Here is an 8,553-nt window from a genome sequence, read left to right as displayed (position 1 = left end):
GGGAAGTGAAAAAAAAAGCTGGTAAGAGATCAGTTCAAAATTAAAGGTGTACTGCGTTCAAGAGGTTTCTGCTGGTACTTGCCTATGTTGCACTGTGGGACTTTACTTCAGTCTTTGTTCAGAACACACAACACCAGCGCTTTTCACTGCACCTGCCTTCACACCATGTGACACTGATGAGCACTGCCTGAAGGATCTCAGCTTTGACTCCAGACTATTGTATATTTTGTACTGCACTGTCTTTAACTGTACGGGTCAAGTTCTCTACTCTTGAGAAATACAATGGTTTAACTACAGAAAATGAAACCTTGCTGTTTTCCTACCATCATTTCTTAGCATGTAACTATCCAATGAATAAATCTTTAGATTATATTTTGTTAGAATATTTGATTTAAAGCCTTGCTGTTTGAGTTGTTGGCTTGAGTTTCATTAATGAAGTCATTTGTCTTCCTAATCCCCTCAAGATGGCAGACTATGACTTGACTGCTCACATCTCTTACTTTCTGGCTTGGCTGCTTTAGGTCTTTCTGTTCCTTGACCTTCTCTCTGTGAAGGAGACATATAATGATGAGTACCCATTACAGTGGAAATTGGGTCTTCTTTGTGATACAAACATGGTAGACATTGCTGTGGATGCATACAAAAAAACCCTTCATTCTGATGGCATCCCTTGTGCTTTGTGAGAAAAAAGAAGCTGAATCAGTTTCAGGCAGAAACAGATCCAGTTGTGAAGATCTTTGAAGATCCAGAAACTGGAAGGCATTCAACCAAGGACAATCAGAAGCTGTTTGCCTACCTGGCAGACAAGTATGGATTTAGGAAGTAGTATTTAAATGTATTCTCCCAATGTTCAAAACTCCACTGTGAGTGGAAACAGCAGAGTATCTTTACTTTTTTAGACCTTTGATTCCAGAAACAGATTGAAATGTTTCAAGTTCACTTGGATAAAAAGGCCTCTGAAATCTTCATGTAGAACTGGATGAAACCCCAGATGACCTTATATGGTCAGGAGACCATGGATGACAATTCTGGGAGATCTTCGTGCCAGTCTCTGTAGCAGCAAACTTGCCTGCTGGTTTCTGTCCTTTTCAACCACTCCAAAGGTCAAGATAATATTATAGATTTCCTCCTTTACCAGCCATAGTACCTTAATGCAACTCAGAGATTGTGTCCACGTATTTTCTGCTATTTGACTGCTGCTGCAATAACAAAGATTTGTGGGATCACTGTCAGATGCTGAAAGAGTAGTGAAAGTTTCCCAGCAGTACTCTTACACATGTGAAGACCCACTTACAGAGCTTGAGTGCTTTAATGGTAACCTTGATTTTGATGGGGCTCAGGAAAAGCCAGGGTAATATGAATTGGTACTTAGGAATGTGAATTACTTAGGAATGAATTCTTTTGGGTGGCTTGTCTTGAGGACTTCATTGAAAACAGCCATCCCTTCATATTTGAGACTTTTTCTTACTTCTATCAGTATTAATGTCATAGCAGATAAAGCTGAATAAGGCCCGAGAAAAAAAAAACTGAAAGATGGATTGTGGGTTTGATAGGAAGTGCAGGGTTGGACACCACTATTGATTCTAAACTGGGCAGTGTGATAAAGGGTAACAGTCAGTCCCTCCTTATCGTCAAGTCCCTGAAAAGACAAACAAACAAACAAACAAAAAACCACGTCTTTTTCATAGAAGCCAAATGTTGGCCATGAATATTGAAGAGAACAATAAACCAGAGGCTCCTGACTGGGTAACACAAGATTCTGGCTTTTACTAAGGAATTATTTTAAAAAGAAGAAAAAGGAATAAAAGAAATTCACAATAACTTTTATATAAAGGGAGGCAAACATTTTTAGAAGCAACATATTTGGTATACATTTTAGAGACTTTGAATAAAACTGGTTGTGGTCCATTTTTTTAAGTCATTAAATAAATTTTGGCTTGGTGTGGAAAAGGTACATATGCTCCCACCCCAAATGAGGAGTTATTGGCAATTAATGACTTCTGGGAAGGGGAAAGTCTATTTCCTCTAGGGTGTGGCCTCTGGAAGGGTGCTCATGCTCCAGCAGAAAACCCTATACCCGTGTGCACAGCAGTGACTGGACTAGCAGAGCTATACAAATAAGAGAGACTTTGAAGGTGGAAGAGGGATGCTGGGTGGAAAGGGACAGAAGAGTGGGTCACATGTATGATCAAGATGTATTGTATGCATGTGTGAAATTGTCAAAGAATGCATAAGTATAATTTTAAATATTGACCTATTTTTAATTTGGTGTATGTGTGTGATCTGCACATGGGTTTGTGCATGTGCATCAGATCCTCTGGAGCTGGAGTTACAGGTGGTTGCGAGCCTCATGTCATGGGTGCTAGGACCTGGGACTCAGTCCCTCTACAGAAGCAGTTAGAGCTCTTTAACTGCTGAACTAAGTCTTTATTCCACTGTAAAGAGTCTCTCTCTGTCCCACCAGGCAGCTCCCAAATAACGACATGGAGACTTCTTATTAATTTTGAAAGTTCGCCTTAGCTTAGGCTTGTCACATCAGCTTTTATAACTTTAATCCACCTGTTTATGTTATTCTACATTCTGTCACATGGCTTTTACTTCTCTGCCTTTCTGTGGGCCTGACTTATTCCAGGTCTCCAGAGTGTCCTTTGTGTGCCTAATCACCTACTTTTCCTCTCTCTGCCTGGAAGTCCCACGTGTACCTCCTGCCTAGCGATTGTCATTCAGCTCTTTTTTAAAATCAGTAACAGCAATGTATCTTCACACAGTGTACAAATATCCCACAACTATAAATTAGAAACAAGCTTGCTTCACATGTCAATTCCAGCTCTCTCTCCCTCTTCTCCTCCCCCGCCCTCCCCACCAGGCCTTCCAGCCCCTCACCCAATCCCCACTCTGATCCCCAGGGAGGTGAGGCCCTCCATGAAGGATCTCCAGAGTCTGACATTTCATTTAGGGCAGGTCCTAGGTCCTCCTCCAAGAGTCCAGGCTGAGAGAGCATCCCTCATTGTGGGATGGGCACCCAAAGTCCATTTGTATGCCAGGGATAAGTACCATATGCCATAGATTGTCTAGGCCTCCTCATTGACACCCACATTCAGGGGGTCTGGCTCAGTCCCATGCTGGCCTCCCAGTCATCACTCTGGGGTTCAAGAGCTCCCCCTTGTTCATATCAGCTGTTTCTGTGGGTTAAACCAACCCAGTCTTGACCCCTTTGCTCATCAGTCCTCCCTCTCTGTCACTGGATTCAGTTCAGTGTTTAGTGAGTGTCTACATCTGCTTCCATTAGTCACTAGATGAAGGTTCCGTTTCCCGGACTCTGTTAGTGGTATGGTAGGCTGGCACTCCCCTGATTCATGTCTAAAATCCATATATGAGTGAGTACATGCCATGTTTATCTTTTTGTGACTGGGTTACTTCACTCAGGATGGTTTCTTCTAGTGTCATCCATTTGTGAAAAATTCAAGATTCCATTGTTTTTTTTCCACTGAATAGTACTCCATTGTATAAATGTCCCACATTTTCTCTATCCACTTTTCAGCTGAGGGGCATCTAGGTTGCTTCCAGGTTCTGGCTATTACACATAATGCTGTTATGAACACAGTGGAACAGATGTCCTTGTATGAATGTGCATTTTTGGGTATATGCCTAAGAGTGGATTGCTGCGTCTTATGGTAGACTGATTCCCATTTTCCTGAGGAATCTCCATACTGATTTCCAAAGTGGGTGTACAAGTTGGCACTCCCATCAGCAGTGGAGGAGTGTTCCCCTCTCTTCACAACCTTTCCAGCATAAATTGGTATTGGTGTTTTTGATTTTAGGCATTCTGACAGGAGTAAGATGGTATCTCAGACTTATTTTGATTTGCATTTCCCGCATGGTTAGGGGTGTTGAGCACTTTCTTAAGTGTCTCTCAACCATTTTAGACTCCTCTATTGAGAATTCTGTATTTAGTTCTGTACCCCACTTTTTAATTGGATCCTTTGGTATTTTGGAGACTTGCTTCTTGAGTTCTTTGTAAATTTTGGAGATCAGCCCTCTGTGAGATGTGGGGTTAGTGAATATCTTTTCCCATTCTATGGGTTGCCCTTTTGTCTTGTTGACTGTGTCCTTTGCCTTACAGAAGCTTCTCAGTTTCAGGAGGTCCCATTTATTAATTGTTGATCTTAGTGTCTATGCTACTGGAGTTATGTTCAGGAAGTGGTGTCCTATACCAATTCGTTCAAGGGTACCTCCCACTTTCTCTTCTAAGAGGTTCAGTGTGGCTGGTTTTTTGTTGAGGTCTTTGATCCATTTGGGCTTAAGTTTTGTGCATGGTGATAGATATAGATCTATCTTCAGTCTTCTACATGCCAGCATCCAGTTCATGCCAGCACCATTTGTTGAAGATGCTTTCTTTTTTCCATTGTGTAATTTTAGCTTCTTTGTCAAAGATCAGGTGTTCATACATGTACAGATTAATGTCGGGGTGTTCAATTTGATTCCATTGATCTACCTGTTTATTTTTGTGCCAACTATAAAATTAAAAAAAATATTTGCGTCATTTTGTGCTATGTAGTCATGAAAAACAGTGTGCTTAGCATGGATGATTAATTATAAGATCAAATGCCAACTAATTTTGAGAAACACTGAAGATTCTCTGTGTCCTACCATTTCAAATATTCTGCCATAATTTAATTAACATAAAACTATGTAGTACATATGTCTCAGTATGTGAAATTGCTTTCATTTTAATAAATGGCAAACATATATGCGAAAGAATTATTTTTAAATGGATTTCTTCCTGATTTGTTATAAGTAAATGTTTGACTTGTTTACACATTTTGTAACCTATATTCCTGGGTTTGCATAGCGCTTGTTCTGAGGAGTAGATTAGAATAGATTTACTGCTGTGGATATTAAAATGGCAGAGCCCTGCATGGAGGCTGCCTTCCAAAGAAATGGGGCCCACTGAAACCTTTTCCATGAAGGTGAGTACTCCCCTGATGGTTCACTCGGTAACCTACAGGGGACCAGACTGATGTTTGCTTTTCTTAAGAGGGCTTGAGAGATGGCTCAGTGGTCAAGAGCACTGACTGGTCTTCCAGAGGACCTGGGTTCAGTTTCCAGCATCCACCTGGCAGCTCACACCACCTGTAACTCCAAGGTCTGATACCTTCACACAGACATACATGAAAGCAAAACACCAATGCACATAAAAATAGATAAATTAAAACAGAGAACACACAGAAAAGGGTTAGAGGGTGTGGGAGGATCAGTACCAATATAAGGGACCCAGAGTGGCCTGGCATAGCTCTTTGAGGCCATTGAGGCCATTCAGTTTCCTTGGTACCAGGTGAGGTGGAGATAGGTAGATGTTCCATCTGGAGGTTGAAATTGAAAATCTCCAGAAAGGTCATTGGTGATACATACCCATTCGATAATTTTGACTTCTATTCTCTCTTCTCTTCTATATAATATCAAAGGATAGAAAAAGAGACCTTCAGAGTTTCCATGACCCAATTCCTGGACTAATTCACATATTCTTGAAATGTCTGATTTGACTCATTTTCCCATCCACACACCCACACACCCACCCAGACAGATAACAAATCTTTTTCTATTTTCAATAAAGCACTGGCACAATTTATTTTTTATCAGTTTCTATGCTAGGGAGTAGATGTGAATGGGGGATTAGAGGTGAGTGTCTGCTTTCAGGAGCCCTGTAGTCTCACGAGAAGACAGATATGAAAGTAAACTACCAGAGTGTGATCAATAATATCTGTAGACACGTGCAAGGGTTATGGAGTGGGGAGGGACTGCACTTTCACCCTGTAGGAGAGGTTCTGGAGTGTACGTTTGAGTGGAAGCTTCGAATCTGGCCCCTTTTAGTGAGTCAGAATGAGACTCCCTATCTGAGCAGGCAGAATATAGATGGCCTATCTACCCGATCACAGTCTCTAGCCAGATGCATGAGTCTTGAGTACTGTCCAGGCTGCACATTCCCTTTCATCCAGGATGACTGCTGCATCCTTCAGATCACCCAGAACCTGCGACAGCTCTGTCACTGAAGTACAATTTTTCAAAAGCTGTTATGCCAGGGCATTACGCTGCTGAGCCAAACACCCACCCAGAGAAGCAGATGGAAGGTCAAAGGTTATAATCTGAACCTTCCCTTACTTAGAAAAGCAGTTTGATTAAAACAAGGAATAGAAACTTTTTAAAAAAATGTCTGGTCATTCTAATCAACATTAAACTTACCTTTATAGTTAGTTTAGGAGCTGCCAGTAGGTTGCACACAACTTGATTTCTTCATGTTCCCTCCAAAGGAAAAGACAATACCTGTTATTAGTATCCTTTGTAATTACTATAAGAGCAAATTAACATATCAGTATTTCTGCTTCTCCTTGGTTCTGGGAAAACTCAGAAAGCTTAGGCTTGATATAACAAAGAAAATCTGCTTTTAAAATGAAACCAATAAATCGTCAGGTGAAAGGATGTAAGTTATGGAATTTTATTGATGGGCTTGTTAGAAATTTGTGCCAGACACTGAGAGACTTCATCTTCATCATTGCTTTCACTAGTAACTGGTGGGCTTCAAAATTCTGCTTTTTTAAAAATTTCATTTGATGTGAGTGTTTGGATATGGGGGAAATACTTAGCTCATGTGTATTTTAAGTGTGTCTTTTTAAAGATTTATTTTATGTATGTGAGCATTTTGCCTGCATGTATGTGTGTGCATAGTGCTTGTGCCTGTGCCTGCTGCTGAGGGTGCGAGAAGAAGGTATCAGATTCCTAGGAACTGAAGTAACGGATTGTTGTGAGCTGCCATCTGGGTGCTGGGAACTGAACCGAGGTCCTCTGCAAGAACAATTGCTTGAATCACTGAGCAATCCCTGCAGCTCACTGTCTGCTTGTTTGTTTATTTATTCTTTTTGTCAGCTGTAGGCTTTAGATGCTGCGTGATGATGACACACACTCTTTATCCCAGCTTCTATTTCTTAGTGTCTCTGCAGCAGCCTGGGCAGGAAACAAGAGCGGCATCTGTGGTGTTTAGAGTCATCCCTTCCATATTTCCTGGTAGAGATAGCAGTGACAAACGGCCTCACTCACTTTTGGCACCGTTCAGTTTCTGATATGAGTTCTGTTTCAGCCTTCTTTCTACCCAGGAAGATCATCATCATCATTTTTAACTTTTTATTGCTATCCTGTCTTTTTCCTAAAGAGCTCAAAGGGATTCAAATTGGTTTTCTGGCCTGATTAGTAGGAATGGGCTAGAAACAGACAGCAGTGATGGTGAACGATGAAGGTCTGGGATGTAGGGAATAAGGAGGTGAAAGGGCGAGGAATTCAAGGTCATTACTAGGGGCAGTCAGTGGACAGCAGACAGCTTTGTTATGAGTGAGTCCTGAGCTCTGTCGAGACAGCTTTCTGTGATACTCCCATGCTGTACGGGGATCCTTGTCTTTTATCTCCACTATGTGTGGTGCATGCATAAGACATCTATCTGGGGAAAACAAGACAGTAGAGAACAAACAGATTTACATTTCAGGAAATAACCTCACTCTTGTTTTATAGGGAAAAAACACCCCTGAAGAAAGTACAAACTTTATCCACTAGAGGCATGTTGCTTTAAGCTGAACCACAGAAGACACAGGGAGCCAACCATGAGGAGAAGCCAGCAGATGTGTTGAGTAGAAGGAAGAGCATGTGTGATGTCCCTAAGGGGTGTGAGGGTCAGATCCTGACCATTGTAGCTGGAGTACAGTGAATGAGGACAGGAGTCAGTGACATCCAGGGCTGGGCATGTGCAGAAGTCAGATCACATAGGTTTTGTTAGCTCATTCTAAGAGAGGCCACGAGGGTGCCAGAAAGGGAGCAGGATGCCCTGTGTCTGGGCTCTGGGCTGCAGTACCTGCCACATTCATAGGTGCACATTCACACATGGGCCAGATTCTTCACTTCCAAGGCATCCTTTTACAGCACAAAAGGAGACAAAAATGACAGGGCTCATAAGATGACACTAAACGATTCACTGTACTTTCCACAGAGCTTTAAAGCACCACGTAGAACTGAAGGGTTAAAACGGTGTTAATTGAGACATTTACCCACAGTTGCTGTCTCAGATTGCTACTGTTTCAGGAGGAGGAAGCTTCTTCAGATGGAAACTGGTAAGAATGAAAGACCCACAAAACTCTCCAAAAGCTAAGAAGTAGAACTCAAGAAAGAAGCCTAGTTTGACATTATTGTCACCAAACAGGAATTGTGTGAAAAATCTTGATAACAACGCAACTTGTTGACTTCACTAAAATGAAGGCAAGACAAACATGTATTCCGTGGTTGGTGATTCATACTAAGTATTACCGTATTTTACTATGGCCTATGAAGACTCTGCAGCCCCATCTGAATATTAAGATACGGGTCATGATTGGATTAAGTTGGCTCTGTGAGAAACGGAACTTGCTACCAAGCATGAAAACCTGTGTTTGATCACTGGGATCTACACAGTGAAAGAACAGATTCCTGGGAGTTGTTCTCTGATGGCCTACCAACACTCACTGTGGCATGTGCCCC

The 8,553-nt window shown here is 41.7% G+C and overlaps 1 pseudogene; it reads left to right on the top strand.

The window, feature by feature from the left end:
• Positions 1–464: 464 nt before the first annotated feature.
• LOC110340541 lies at positions 465–1,773 on the top strand (annotated as a pseudogene).
• The last annotated feature ends 6,780 nt before the right edge of the window (positions 1,774–8,553 follow it).

Source organism: Mesocricetus auratus, unplaced genomic scaffold (assembly GCF_017639785.1).
Source record: "Mesocricetus auratus isolate SY011 unplaced genomic scaffold, BCM_Maur_2.0 Super-Scaffold_100006, whole genome shotgun sequence".
Lineage (NCBI taxonomy): Eukaryota > Metazoa > Chordata > Mammalia > Rodentia > Cricetidae > Mesocricetus > Mesocricetus auratus.
The sequence above is the reverse complement of the archived record's forward strand: the minus strand, read 5'-3'. Positions and strand labels throughout refer to the sequence as shown.